This window comes from Eleutherodactylus coqui, chromosome 7 (assembly GCF_035609145.1).
Source record: "Eleutherodactylus coqui strain aEleCoq1 chromosome 7, aEleCoq1.hap1, whole genome shotgun sequence".
NCBI lineage: Eukaryota > Metazoa > Chordata > Amphibia > Anura > Eleutherodactylidae > Eleutherodactylus > Eleutherodactylus coqui.
The window spans coordinates 2147402-2164097 of record NC_089843.1 but is presented as its reverse complement, the minus strand read 5'-3'; the positions used below and the strand labels follow the sequence as shown (position 1 = coordinate 2164097).

The 16696-nt window shown below is 50.3% G+C and overlaps 1 protein-coding gene across 10 annotated transcripts in view; it reads right to left on the bottom strand.

Moving 5' to 3' along the window:
- The window catches only part of LOC136572290 (zinc finger protein 585A-like), a 335481-nt gene that overhangs the window by 70824 nt on the left and 247961 nt on the right, over positions 1-16696 (bottom strand). Inside the window, exon 1 of one of the 10 annotated variants that reach the window (XM_066572731.1) lies at positions 6546-6781. The exons of 8 other annotated variants lie outside the window; for them this stretch is intronic. The gene's annotated coding sequence lies outside the window, so the exon portion shown is untranslated. Of the gene's footprint in view, positions 1-6409; positions 6782-16696 lie in introns of those variants that run through there. One more of the 10 variants, XM_066572730.1, reaches the window with a different exon arrangement.

The following is a 16696-nucleotide window of genomic DNA, read 5'->3' as shown; positions in this document are numbered from 1 at the left end:
ACACCATATACCCATCACCGGAGACAAGTACACCATATACCCATCACCGGAGACAAGTACACCATATACCCATCACCGGAGACAAGTACACCATATACCCATCACCGGAGACAAGTACACATATACCCATCACCAGAGACAAGTACACCATATACCCATCACCGGAGACAAGTACACCATATACCCATCACCGAGACAAGTACACCATATACCCATCACCGGAGACAAGTACACCATATACCCCATCACCGAGACAAGTACACCATATACACATCACCGGAGACAAGTACACCATATACCCATCACCGGAGACAAGTACACCATATACCCATCACCGGAGACAAGTACACCATATACACATCACCAGAGACAAGTACAGCATATACACATCACCGGAGACAAGTACAGCATATACACATCACCGGAGACAAGTACAGCATATACCCATCACCAGAGACAAGTACACCATATACCCATCACCAGAGACAAGTACAACCATATACCCATCAACCAGAGACAAGTACACCATATACCCATCACCAGAGACAAGTACACCATATACCCATCACCGGAGACAAGTACACCATATACACATCACCGGAGACAAGTACACCATATACACATCACCGGAGACAAGTACACCATATACACCCATCACCGGAGACAAGTACACCCCACACCCATCACCGGAGACAAGTACACCATATACCCATCACCGGAGACAAGTACACCATATACACATCACCGGAGACAAGTACAGCATATACCCATCACCGGAGACAAGTACACCATATACCCATCACCGGAGACAAGTACACCATATACCCATCACCGGAGACAAGTACACCATATACCCATCACCGGAGACAAGTACACCATCTACACCCATCACCGGAGACAAGTACACCATATACACCCATCACCGGAGACAAGTACACCCCAACCCATCACCGGAGACAAGTACACCATATACACATCACCGGAGACAAGTACACCATATACCCATCACCGGAGACAAGTACAGCATATACCCATCACCGGAGACAAGTACACCATATACCCATCACCGGAGACAAGTACACCATATACCCATCACCGGAGACAAGTACACCATATACCCATCACCGGAGACAAGTACACCCTATACCCATCACCGGAGACAAGTACACCCTATACCCATCACCGGAGACAAGTACACCCTATACCCATCACCGGAGACAAGTACACCCTATACCCATCACCGGAGACAAGTACACCATATACACCCATCACCGGAGACAAGTACACCATATACACCCATCACCAGAGACAAGTACACCATATACACCCATCACCAGAGACAAGTACACCATATACACATCACCGGAGACAAGTCCACCATATACCCATCACCGGAGACAAGTACACCATATACCCATCACCGGAGACAAGTACACCATATACCCATCACCGGAGACAAGTACACCATATACCCATCACCGGAGACAAGTACACCCTATACCCATCACCGGAGACAAGTACACCCTATACCCATCACCGGAGACAAGTACACCCTATACCCATCACCGGAGACAAGTACACCATATACACCCATCACCGGAGACAAGTACACCATATACACCCATCACCAGAGACAAGTACACCATATACACCCATCACCGGAGACAAGTACACCATATACACATCACCGGAGACAAGTACACCATATACCCATCACCGGAGACAAGTACACCATATACCCATCACCGGAGACAAGGACACCATATACACTTCACCGGAGACAAGGACACCATATACACATCACCAGAGACAAGTACACCATCTACCCATCACCGGAGACAAGTACACCATCTACCCATCACCGGAGACAAGTACACCATCTACCCATCACCGGAGACAAGTACACCATATACACCCATCACCGGAGACAAGTACACCATATACACCCATCACCGGAGACAAGTACACCATATACACCCATCACCGGAGACAAGTACACCATATACACCCATCACCGGAGACAAGTACACCATATACCCATCACCAGAGACAAGTACACCATATACCCATCACCAGAGACAAGTACACCATATACACATCACCGGAGACAAGTACACCATATACACCCATCACCGGAGACAAGTACACCATATACACCCATCACCGGAGACAAGTACACCATATACCCATCACCGGAGACAAGTACACCATATACACATCACCAGAGACAAGTACAGCATATACACATCACCGGAGACAAGTACACCATATACACCCATCACCGGAGACAAGTACACCATATACACATCACCGGAGACAAGTACACCATATACACCCATCACCGGAGACAAGTACACCATATACCCATCACCGGAGACAAGTACACCATATACCCATCACCGGAGACAAGTACACCATATACCCATCACCGGAGACAAGTACACCATATACCCATCACCGGAGACAAGTACACCATATACCCATCACCGGAGACAAGTACACCCTATACCCATCACCGGAGACAAGTACACCATATACCCATCACCGGAGACAAGTACACCATATACACATCACCGGAGACAAGTACACCATATACACCCATCACCGGAGACAAGTACACCATATACACCCATCACCGGAGACAAGTACACCATATACCCATCACCGGAGACAAGTACACCATATACACATCACCGGAGACAAGTACACCCTATACACCCATCACCGGAGACAAGTACACCATATACACATCACCAGAGACAAGTACACCATATACACATCACCAGAGACAAGTACACCATATACCCATCACCGGAGACAAGTACACCATATACCCATCACCGGAGACAAGTACACCATATACCCATCACCGGAGACAAGTACACCATATACCCATCACCGGAGACAAGTACACCATATACCCATCACCGGAGACAAGTACACCATATACCCATCACCAGAGACAAGTACACCATATACCCATCACCGGAGACAAGTACACCATATACACATCACCGGAGACAAGTACACCATATACACATCACCAGAGACAAGTACACCATATACACCCATCAACTGAGACAAGTACACCCTATACACCCATCACCAGAGACAAGTACACCATATACCCATCACCAGAGACAAGTACACCATATACCCATCACCGGAGACAAGTACACCATATACCCATCACCAGAGACAAGTACACCATATACCCATCACCGGAGACAAGTACACCATATACACATCACCGGAGACAAGTACACCATATACACATCACCAGAGACAAGTACACCATATACACCCATCAACTGAGACAAGTACACCCTATACACCCATCACCGGAGACAAGTACACCATATACACCCATCACCGGAGACAAGTACACCATATACCCATCACCAGAGACAAGTACACCATCTACACATCACCGGAGACAAGTACACCATCTACACATCACCGGAGGCAAGTACACCATATACCCATCACCGGAGGCAAGTACACCATCTACACATCACCGGAGACAAGTACACCATCTACCCATCACCGGAGACAAGTACACCATATACACATCACCGGAGACAAGTACACCATATACACCCATCACCGGAGACAAGTACACCCTATACACATCACCGGAGACAAGTACACCATCTACCCATCACCGGAGACAAGTACACCATATACACCCATCACCAGAGACAAGTACACCCCATACACATCACCGGAGACAAGTACACCATCTACCCATCACCGGAGACAAGTACACCATCTACCCATCACCGGAGACAAGTACACCATCTACCCATCACCGGAGACAAGTACACCATCTACCCATCACCAGAGACAAGTACACCCTATACACATCACCGGAGACAAGTACACCCTATACACATCACCGGAGACAAGTACACCCTATACACATCACCGGAGACAAGTACACCATATACACCCATCACCGGAGACAAGTACACCATATACACCCATCAACTGAGACAAGTACACCATATACCCATCACCGGAGACAAGTACACCCTATACCCATCACCGGAGACAAGTACACCATCTACACCCATCACCAGAGACAAGTACACCATATACACATCACCGGAGACAAGTACACCATATACCCATCACCGGAGACAAGTACACCATCTACACCCATCACCGGAGACAAGTACACCATATACCCATCACCGGAGACAAGTACACCATCTACACATCACCGGAGACAAATACACCATATACCCATCACCGGAGACAAGTACACCATATACCCATCACCGGAGACAAATACACCATATACCCATCACCGGAGACAAGTACACCATCTACACATCTCCGGAGACAAGTACACCATATACCCATCACCGGAGACAAGTACACCATCTACACATCACCGGAGACAAGTACACCCTATACACCCATCACCGGAGACAAGTACACCATATACCCATCACCGGAGACAAGTACACCATATACCCATCACCGGAGACAAGTACACCATATACACCCATCACCGGAGACAAGTACACCATATACCCATCACCGGAGACAAGTACACCATATACCCATCACCGGAGACACTTGGGCTTTACAATCAGCAATGATTACAATGTATTCCTGCTCCTTAAGCTCGCGGCCGTCACACGTCCCACCAGGTTACAATGTAGTTCTCTTCTTTTCACTATCATGAATTGCTGCAGCGAAGGAATGGTTAATTCTTCCTAGTCCTGCGCTCTGCTGCTACTCAGCGGTCCTCAGTGAGCTCCTGGGGTTTGTTATATACTCAGAGGCTCAGAAGAGGTAAAGGAGAGCATCTTGAAGGTGTGAGGAGACTTATAAAGCCATCCATGCTCCCCTGAGAAATTTATACAAATGAAAGATGGAAAAATGTCTGTACAGCGCCACCTAATGGAAGGGAGTAAGGAAAACCGTTACCTTTTCCGACCCACATCATAGCATCTCACCCAGTCAGCCAGCAACCTACTGTACACTGATGGGAGGTGTAAACCCCAATACAGTCTGTACATGCTTCTCTCTTCCTTCTGGAGAAGACTCTGGTTTTAGCTCATATTCCCAGTCCTTATTACAAAGCCTGTTAAAAGGTCTGACAGTGACTTGCAGGAATGCTGCTTCCCAATAGGTGGCGCTGTAGAGGCATGTTCCGCCTTTCTATTTGCAGAAATTTCCGAGAGGATCATACATGACCTTATGAGTCTCCTGAAACCTATGGGGTGCTCTCCCCAAGGAGAAACGTTATCTCTTCCCAACCAGGCCCAGAGGCAGCAGCCATGAGCCCCGACCCAGCACCAGCGCTGTCCATCCCCTCCAGTGGATCTGGTATTCTGGAGGATATGGCCATCCTGGACTGGTTGGCTCTCGGTCATCTCAGGATGAAGACTCTGATGTTACTGTGAGCGAGGGCTCCTTACAGTCACGTGGCACCCTGATGGACTGGGTGTCAGACAACCAGGATGACCCCGACACCCACAGCTCTAAGTCCTACATACACATCAGGGAGGCCGATGACATCCATCCACCTCGCCCCCACACCTCCTTATAGTCTGCGGGGTCTCGGGAGCAGGACCCCCACCACACGATCTCATCACCCATGTTGCGCACGTTTCCTCTGACTTGTAGGCTGCTGACCAATATGTTGGCGCTACAAATAAAGATGATGAATAACCCTCTGGAGTTCTCTGTCTGTGATAACCTGCACAGCAGAAGTTTCTCCAAGAGCTGACATTCACCTGCTGAGCCGCCCAGCTGACCCACGACACCGGTCACACCGACCTCCGCCCCATCAGTCCCACAGACCCCCGACCGACCGACCCCGGCGGTCCCACAGACCTCCCCCCGACCGACCCCAGCGGTCCCACAGACCTCCCCCGAACCGACCCCGGCGGTCCCACAGACCTCCCCCCCGACCGACCCCAGCGGTCCCACAGACCTCCCCCCCCCGACCGACCGACCCCGGCGGTCCCACAGACCTCCCCCCCCCGACCGACCGACCCCGGCGGTCCCACAGACCTCCCCCCCCCGACCGACCGACCCCGGCGGTCCCACAGACCTCCCCCCCGACCGACCCCAGCGGTCCCACAGACCTCCCCCCGACCGACCCCAGCGGTCCCACAGACCTCCCCCCGACCGACCCCAGCGGTCCCACAGACCTCCCCCCCGACCGACCCCAGCGGTCCCACAGACCTCCCCCCGACCCCAGCGGTCCCACAGACCTCCCTCCGACCGACCCCAGCGGTCCCACAGACTATTACAATATAACATCTGTAGGTTAATTGTTTTATGACAGTCATGTGACCATAGATAGAGCTGTTAGTGACTACAGGACCTTTGGTGACATCACAGTCATGTGACCATAGATAGATGTGTCAGTGACTATAGGACTTACATATTAACCCTGTGTCTCCCATGGACTCCATCCGCTGCAGACACGGAGCTCTCAGAGCTGTCGTCACGGTAACGATTGCTAGGTCTGTCCCGGCCCTCCCGCTGCATGATGGGAGATCTAGTAGAGCCTCACTCACCAGTCACCGCCGTCCTGACATCCCTGCTCCAGCAGCGTGACGTCACCGGAAAGGGCGAGGCCTATGCACAGCTCCGCCCATACAGGAAACAGCCGCACTGGCAGCTTCATGCCTGCAATGTCATCCACAGCAGCTGCTTCTCCAGCCCGGAGCGCATATTAACACTTTCTGTGACGGCTCAGCCCCAACAACCAATCAGGCTGAATCAGCCAATCCAAACTAGAGGAGCGGGACCTCCATAGACTGTGCCCGCCCGCGGCATATGTCTATATGCCACAACACTTCAGCCCCATTCACACTGATTGGTGGTTGGGTGGGCTGAGTCACGGTGATTGGTGGTTGGGTGGGCTGAGTCACGGTGATTGGTGGTTGGGTGGGCTGAGTCACACTGATTGGTGGTTGGGTGGGCTGAGTCACACTGGTGGTTGGGTGGGCTGAGTCACACTGGTGGTTGGGTGGGCTGAGTCACACTGATTGGTGGTTGGGTGGGCTGAGTCACGGTGATTGGTGGTTGGGTGGGCTGAGTCACGGTGATTGGTGGTTGGGTGGGCTGAGTCACACTGATTGGTGGTTGGGTGGGCTGAGTCACACTGATTGGTGGTTGGGTGGGCTGAGTCCCGGTGATTGGTTGTTGGGTGGGCTGAGTCACACTGATTGGTGGTTGGGTGGGCTGAGTCACACTGATTGGTGGTTGGGTGGGCTGAGTCACACTGATTGGTGGTTGGGTGGGATGAGTCACACTGATTGGTGGTTGGGTGGGCTGAGTCACGGTGATTGGTGGTTGGGTGGGCTGAGTCACGGTGATTGGTGGTTGGGTGGGCTGAGTCACACTGATTGGTGGTTGGGTGGGCTGAGTCACACTGATTGGTGGTTGGGTGGGCTGAGTCACACTGATTGGTGGTTGGGTGGGCTGAGTCACACTGATTGGTGGTTGGGTGGGCTGAGTCACGGTGATTGGTGGTTGGGTGGGCTGAGTCACGGTGATTGGTGGTTGGGTGGGCTGAGTCACACTGATTGGTGGTTGGGTGGGATGAGTCACACTGATTGGTGGTTGGGTGGGATGAGTCACACTGATTGGTGGTTGGGTGGGATGAGTCACACTGATTGGTGGTTGGGTGGGATGAGTCACACTGATTGGTGGTTGGGTGGGATGAGTCACACTGATTGGTGGTTGGGTGGGCTGAGTCACACTGATTGGTGGTTGGGTGGGCTGAGTCACACTGATTGGTGGTTGGGTGGGCTGAGTCACGGTGATTGGTGGTTGGGTGGGCTGAGTCACGGTGATTGGTGGTTGGGTGGGCTGAGTCACACTGATTGGTGGTTGGGTGGGCTGAGTCACACTGATTGGTGGTTGGGTGGGATGAGTCACACTGATTGGTGGTTGGGTGGGCTGAGTCACGGTGATTGGTGGTTGGGTGGGCTGAGTCACGGTGATTGGTGGTTGGGTGGGATGACTCACACTGATTGGTGGTTGGGTGGGCTGAGTCACACTGATTGGTGGTTGGGTGGGCTGAGTCACACTGATTGGTGGTTGGGTGGGCTGAGTCACGGTGATTGGTGGTTGGGTGGGCTGAGTCACGGTGATTGGTGGTTGGGTGGGCTGAGTCACGGTGATTGGTGGTTGGGTGGGCTGAGTCACACTGATTGGTGGTTGGGTGGGCTGAGTCACACTGATTGGTGGTTGGGTGGGCTGAGTCACACTGATTGGTGGTTGGGTGGGCTGAGTCACGGTGATTGGTGGTTGGGTTGGCTGAGTCACACTGATTGGTGGTTGGGTTGGCTGAGTCACACTGATTGGTGGTTGGGTGGGCTGAGTCACAGTGATTGGTGGTTGGGTGGGCTGAGTCACGGTGATTGGTGGTTGGGTGGGCTGAGTCACACTGATTGGTGGTTGGGTGGGCTGAGTCACACTGATTGGTGGTTGGGTGGGCTGAGTCCCGGTGATTGGTTGTTGGGTGGGCTGAGTCACACTGATTGGTGGTTGGGTGGGCTGAGTCACACTGATTGGTGGTTGGGTGGGCTGAGTCACACTGATTGGTGGTTGGGTGGGATGAGTCACACTGATTGGTGGTTGGGTGGGCTGAGTCACGGTGATTGGTGGTTGGGTGGGCTGAGTCACGGTGATTGGTGGTTGGGTGGGCTGAGTCACACTGATTGGTGGTTGGGTGGGCTGAGTCACACTGATTGGTGGTTGGGTGGGCTGAGTCACACTGATTGGTGGTTGGGTGGGCTGAGTCACACTGATTGGTGGTTGGGTGGGCTGAGTCACGGTGATTGGTGGTTGGGTGGGCTGAGTCACGGTGATTGGTGGTTGGGTGGGCTGAGTCACACTGATTGGTGGTTGGGTGGGATGAGTCACACTGATTGGTGGTTGGGTGGGATGAGTCACACTGATTGGTGGTTGGGTGGGATGAGTCACACTGATTGGTGGTTGGGTGGGATGAGTCACACTGATTGGTGGTTGGGTGGGATGACTCACACTGATTGGTGGTTGGGTGGGCTGAGTCACACTGATTGGTGGTTGGGTGGGCTGAGTCACACTGATTGGTGGTTGGGTGGGCTGAGTCACGGTGATTGGTGGTTGGGTGGGCTGAGTCACGGTGATTGGTGGTTGGGTGGGCTGAGTCACACTGATTGGTGGTTGGGTGGGCTGAGTCACACTGATTGGTGGTTGGGTGGGATGAGTCACACTGATTGGTGGTTGGGTGGGCTGAGTCACGGTGATTGGTGGTTGGGTGGGCTGAGTCACGGTGATTGGTGGTTGGGTGGGATGACTCACACTGATTGGTGGTTGGGTGGGCTGAGTCACACTGATTGGTGGTTGGGTGGGCTGAGTCACACTGATTGGTGGTTGGGTGGGCTGAGTCACGGTGATTGGTGGTTGGGTGGGCTGAGTCACGGTGATTGGTGGTTGGGTGGGCTGAGTCACGGTGATTGGTGGTTGGGTGGGCTGAGTCACACTGATTGGTGGTTGGGTGGGCTGAGTCACACTGATTGGTGGTTGGGTGGGCTGAGTCACACTGATTGGTGGTTGGGTGGGCTGAGTCACGGTGATTGGTGGTTGGGTTGGCTGAGTCACACTGATTGGTGGTTGGGTTGGCTGAGTCACACTGATTGGTGGTTGGGTGGGCTGAGTCACAGTGATTGGTGGTTGGGTGGGCTGAGTCACAGTGATTGGTGGTTGGGTGGGCTGAGTCACACTGATTGGTGGTTGGGTGGGCTGAGTCACGGTGATTGGTGGTTGGGTTAAACCGAGCAGAAGTGCTATGGAACATAAATATATACCGCCAGCAGACAGCAGTCACCAAAGCAACAGCGCTGCCTATAGAGAATAGTGCTGGTTACAGAGGATAGTGGTGACAGTAGAGGACAGAATAGTGCTGGTTACAGGGGATAGTGGTGACAGTAGAGGACAGAATAGTTCTGGTTACAGAGGATAGTGGTGACAGTAGAGAGAGGACAGAATAGTGCTGGTTACAGAGGATAGTGGTGACAGTAGAGGACAGAATAGTGCTGGTTACAGAGGATAGTGGTGACAGTAGAGAGGACAGAATAGTGCTGGTTACAGAGGATAGTGGTGACAGTAGAGGACAGAATAGTGCTGGTTACAGGGGATAGTGGTGACAGTAGAGAGGACAGAATAGTGCTGGTTACAGAGGATAGTGCTGACAGTAGAGGACAGAATAGTGCTGGTTACAGAGGATAGTGGTGACAGTAGAGAGAGGACAGAATAGTGCTGGTTACAGAGGATAGTGCTGACAGTAGAGGACAGAATAGTGCTGGTTACAGAGGATAGTGGTGACAGTAGAGAGAGGACAGAATAGTGCCTGCTACAGAGGATAGTGGTGACACTAGAGGACAGAATAGTGCTGGTTACAGGGGATAGTGGTGACAGTAGAGGACAGAATAGTGCTGGTTACAGGGGATAGTGGTGACAGTAGAGGACAGAATAGTGCTGGTTATAGGGGATAGTGGTGACAGTAGAGGACAGAATAGTGCTGGTTACAGGGGATAGTGGTGACAGTAGAGAGGACAGAATAGTGCTGGTTACAGGGGATAGTGGTGACAGTAGAGGACAGAATAGTGCTGGTTACAGAGGATAGTGGTGACAGTAGAGGACAGAATAGTGCTGGTTACAGATGATAGTGGTGACAGTAGAGGACAGAATAGTGCTGGTTACAGAGGATAGTGGTGACAGTAGAGGACAGAATAGTTCTGGTTACAGAGGATAGTGGTGACAGTAGAGGACAGAATAGTGCTGGTTACAGGGGATAGTGGTGACAGTAGAGGACAGAATACTGCTGGTTACAGGGGATAGTGGTGGCAGTAGAGGATAGAATAGTTCTGGTTAAAGAGGATAGTGGTGACAGTAGAGGACAGAATAGTGCTGGTTACAGAGGATAGTGGTGACAGTAGAGGATAGAATAGTGCTGGTTTAGGAGGATAGTGGTGACAGTAGAGGACAGAATAGTGCTGGTTACAGAGGAAAGTGGTGACAGTAGAGGACAGAATAGTGCTGGTTACAGGGGATAGTGGTGACAGTAGAGGACAGAATAGTGCTGGTTACAGAGGATAGTGGTGACAGTAGAGGACAGAATAGTGCTGGTTACAGAGGATAGTGGTGACAGTAGAGGACAGAATAGTGCTGGTTACAGGGGATAGTGGTGACAGTAGAGAGGACAGAATAGTGCTGGTTACAGAGGATAGTGGTGACAGTAGAGGACAGAATAGTGCTGGTTACAGGGGATAGTGGTGACAGTAGAGAGGACAGAATAGTGCTGGTTACAGAGGATAGTAGTCACAGTAGAGGACAGAATAGTGCTGGTTACAGGGGATAGTGGTGACAGTAGAGGATAGAATAGTGCTGGTTACAGAGGATAGTGGTGACACTAGAGGACAGAATAGTGCTGGTTACAGGGGATAGTAGTGACAGTAGAGGACAGAATAGTGCTGGTTACAGGGGATAGTGATGACAGTAGAGGACAGAATAGTGCTGGTTACAGAGGATAGTGGTGACAGTAGAGGACAGAATACTGCTGGTTACAGGGGATAGTGGTGACAGTAGAGGACAGAATAGTGCTGGTTACAGAGGATAGTGGTGACAGTAGAGGACAGAATAGTGCTGGTTACAGAGGATAGTGGTGACAGTAGACGACAGAATAGTGCTGGTTACAGGGGATAGTGGTGACAGTAGAGGACAGAATAGTGCTGGTTACAGGGGATAGTGGTGACAGTAGAGGACAGAATAGTGCTGGTTACAGAGGATAGTGGTGACAGTAGACGACAGAATAGTGCTGGTTACAGAGGATAGTGGTGACAGTAGAGGACAGAATACTGCTGGTTACAGAGGATAGTGGTGACAGTAGAGGACAGAATACTGCTGGTTACAGGGGATAGTGGTGACAGTAGAGGACAGAATAGTCCTGGTTACAGTGGATAGTGGTGACAGTAGAGGACAGAATAGTGCTGGTTACAGAGGAAAGTGGTGACAGTAGAGGACAGAATAGTGCTGGTTACAGGGGATAGTGGTGACAGTAGAGGACAGAATAGTGCAGGTTACAGGGGATAGTGGTGACAGTAGAGAGGACAGAATAGTGCTGGTTACAGAGGATAGTAGTGACAGTAGAGGACAGAATAGTGCTGGTGACAGGGGATAGTGGTGACAGTAGAGGATAGAATAGTGCTGGTTACAGAGGATAGTGGTGACACTAGAGGACAGAATAGTGCTGGTTACAGAGGATAGTGGTGACAGTAGAGGACAGAATAGTGCTGGTTATAGGGGATAGTGGTGACAGTAGAAAACAGAATAGTGCTGGTTACAGAGGATAGTGGTGACAGTAGAGGACAGAATAGTGCTGGTTACAGGGGATAGTGGTGACAGTAGAGGACAGAATAGTGCTGGTTACAGAGGATAGTGGTGACAGTAGAGGACAGAATAGTGCTGGTTACAGAGGATAGTGGTGACAGTAGAGGACAGAATAGTGCTGGTTACAGGGGATAGTAGTGACAGTAGAGGACAGAATAGTGCTGGTTACAGGGGATAGTGGTGACAGTAGAGGATAGAATAGTGCTGGTTACAGGGGATAGTGGTGACAGTAGAGGACAGAATAGTGCTGTTACAGAGGATAGTGGTGACAGTAGAGAGGACAGAATAGTGTTGGATACAGGGGATAGTGGTGACAGTAGAGGACAGAATAGTGCTGGTTACAGAGGATAGTGGTGACAGTAGAGGACAGAATAGTGCTGGTTACAGAGGATAGTGGTGACAGTAGATGACAGAATAGTGCTGGTTATAGGGGATAGTGGTGACAGTAGAGGACAGAATAGTGCTGGTTACAGAGGATAGTGGTGACAGTAGAGGACAGAATAGTGCTGGTTACAGGGGATAGTGGTGGCAGTAGAGAGGACAGAATAGTGCTGGTTACAGGGGATAGTGGTGACAGTAGAGGATTGAATAGTGCTGGTTACAGAGGATAGTGGTGACAGTAGAGGACAGAATAGTGCTGGTTATAGAGGATAGTGGTGACAGTAGACGACAGAATAGTGCTGGTTACAGAGGATAGTGGTGACAGTAGAGGACAGAATAGTGCTGGTTACAGGGGATAGTGGTGACAGTAGAGGACAGAATAGTGCTGGTTACAGGGTATAGTGGTGACAGTAGAGGACAGAATAGTGCTGGTTACAGGGGATAGTGGTGACAGTAGAGGACAGAATAGTGCTGGTTACAGAGGATAGTGGTGACAGTAGAGGACAGAATAGTGCTGGTTACAGGGGATAGTGGTGGCAGTAGAGAGGACAGAATAGTGCTGGTTACAGGGGATAGTGGTGACAGTAGAGGACAGAATAGTGCTGGTTACAGAGGATAGTGGTGACAGTAGAGGACAGAATAGTGCTGGTTACAGAGGATAGTGGTGACAGTAGAGGACAGAATAGTGCTGGTTATAGAGGATAGTGGTGACAGTAGACGACAGAATAGTGCTGGTTACAGAGGATAGTGGTGACAGTAGAGGACAGAATAGTGCTGGTTACAGGGGATAGTGGTGGCAGTAGAGAGGACAGAATAGTGCTGGTTACAGGGGATAGTGGTGACAGTAGAGGACAGAATAGTGCTGGTTACAGAGGATAGTGGTGACAGTAGAGGACAGAATAGTGCTGGTTACAGAGGATAGTGGTGACAGTAGAGAGAGGACAGAATAGTGCTGGTTACAGAGGATAGTGGTGACAGTAGAGGACAGAATAGTGCTGGTTACAGGGGATAGTGGTGACAGTAGAGAGGACAGAATAGTGCTGGTTACAGGGGATAGTGGTGACAGTAGAGGATAGAATAGTGCTGGTTACAGAGGATAGTGGTGACAGTAGAGGACAGAATAGTGCTGGTTACAGGGGATAGTGGTGACAGTAGAGGACAGAATAGTGCTGGTTACAGAGGATAGTGGTGACAGTAGAGGACAGAATAGTGCTGGTTACAGAGGATAGTGGTGACAGTAGAGAGGACAGAATAGTGCTGGTTACAGAGGATAGTGGTGACAGTAGAGGACAGAATAGTGTTGGTTACAGGGGATAGTGGTGACAGTAGAGGACAGAATAGTGCTGGTTACAGGGGATAGTGGTGACAGTAGAGGACAGAATAGTGCTGGTTACAGAGGATAGTGGTGACAGTAGAGGACAGAATAGTGCTGGTTACAGGGGATAGTGGTGGCAGTAGAGAGGACAGAATAGTGCTGGTTACAGAGGATAGTGGTGACAGTAGAGAGAGGCAGAATAGTGCTGGTTAAAGAGGATAGTGGTGAAAGTAGAGGACAGAATAGTGCTGGTTACAGGGGATAGTGGTGACAGTAGAGGACAGAATAGTTCTGGTTACAGAGGATAGTGGTGACAGTAGAGAGAGGACAGAATAGTGCTGGTTACAGAGGATAGTGCTGACAGTAGAGGATAGAATAGTGCTGGTTACAGAGGATAGTGGTGACAGTAGAGGACAGAATAGTGCTGGTTACAGGGGATAGTGTTGGCAGTAGAGAGGACAGAATAGTGCTGGTTACAGGGGATAGTGGTGACAGTAGAGGACAGAATAGTGCTGGTTACAGGGGATAGTGGTGACAGTAGAGGACAGAATAGTGCTGGTTACAGAGGATAGTGGTGACAGTAGAGGAGAGAATAGTGCTGGTTACAGCGGATAGTGGTGACAGTAGAGGACAGAATAGTGTTGGTTACAGGGGATAGTGGTGACAGTAGAGGACAGAATAGTGCTGGTTACAGGGGATAGTGGTGACAGTAGAGAGGACAGAATAGTGCTGGTTACAGAGGATAGTGGTGACAGTAGAGAGAGGACAGAATAGTGCTGGTTAAAGAGGATAGTGGTGACAGTAGAGGACAGAATAGTGCTGGTTACAGGGGATAGTGGTGACAGTAGAGGACAGAATAGTGCTGGTTACAGAGGATAGTGGTGACAGTAGAGGAGAGAATAGTGCTGGTTACAGCGGATAGTGGTGACAGTAGAGGACAGAATAGTGTTGGTTACAGGGGATAGTGGTGACAGTAGAGGACAGAATAGTGCTGGTTACAGGGGATAGTGGTGACAGTAGAGGATAGAATAGTGCTGGTTACAGAGGATAGTGGTGACAGTAGAGGACAGAATATTGCTGGTTACAGAGTATAGTGGTGACAGTAGAGGACAGAATATTGCTGGTTACAGGGGATAGTGGTGACAGTAGAGGACAGAATAGTGCTGGGTACAGAGGATAGTGGTGACAGTAGAGGACAGAATAGTGCTGGTTACAGAGGATAGTGGTGACAGTAGAGGACAGAATAGTGCTGGTTACAGAGGATAGTGGTGACAGTAGAGGACAGAATAGTGCTGGTTACAGAGGATAGTGGTGACAGTAGAGAGAGGACAGATTAGTGCTGGTTACAGCGGATAGTGGTGACAGTAGAGAGGACAGAATAGTGCTGGTTACAGGGGATAGTGGTGACAGTAGAGAGGACAGAATACTGCTGGTTACAGAGGATAGTGGTGACAGTAGAGAGAGGACAGAATAGTGCTGGTTACAGAGGATAGTGGTGACAGTAGAGAGGACAGAATAGTGCTGGTTACAGGGGATAGTGGTGACAGTAGAGGGGACAGAATAGTGCTGGTTACAGAGGATAGTGGTGACAGTAGCGGGGACAGAATAGTGCTGGTTACAGACGATAGTGGTGACAGTAGAGGACAGAATAGTGCTGGTTACAGGGGATAGTGGTGACAGTAGAGGACAGAATAGTGCTGGTTACAGGGGATAGTGGTGACAGTAGAGGACAGAATAGTGCTGGTTACAGAGGATAGTGGTGACAGTAGAGGACAGAATAGTGCTGGTTACAGAGGATAGTGGTGACAGTAGAGAGAGGATAAAATAGTGTTGGTTACAGAAGATAGTGGTGACAGTAGAGAGAGTATGAAATAGTGCTGGTTACAGAGGATAGTGGTGACAGTAGAGAGGACAGAATAGTGCTGGTTAAAGGGGATAGTGGTGACAGTAGGGAACAGAATAGTGCTGGTTACAGAGGATAGTGGTGACAGAAGAGAGGACAGAATAGTGCTGGTTACAGGGGATAGTGGTGACAGTAGAGAGAGGATAAAATAGTGTTGGTTACAGAAGATAGTGGTGACAGTAGAGAGAGTATAAAATAGTGCTGGTTACAGAGGATAGTGGTGACAGTAGAGAGGACAGAATAGTGCTGGTTATAGGGGATAGTGGTGACAGTAGGGAACAGAATAGTGCTGGTTACAGAGGATAGTGGTGACAGAAGAGAGGACAGAATAGTGTTGGATACAGGGGATAGTGGTGACTGTAGAGGACAGAATAGTGCTGGTTACAGAGGATAGTGGTGACAGTAGAGGACAAAATAGTGCTGGTTACAGGGGATAGTGGTGACAATAGAGAGGACAGAATAGTGCTGGTTACAGGGGATAGTGGTGACAGTAGAGGACAGAATAGTGCTGGTTACAGGGGATAGTGGTGACAGTAGAGGACAGAATAGTGCTGGTTACAGAGGATAGTGGTGACAGTAGGGGACAGAATAGTGCTGGTTACAGGGGATAGTGGTGACAGTAGAGAGGACAGAATAGTGCTGGTTACAGGGGATAGTGGTGGCAGTAGAGAGGACAGAATAGTGCT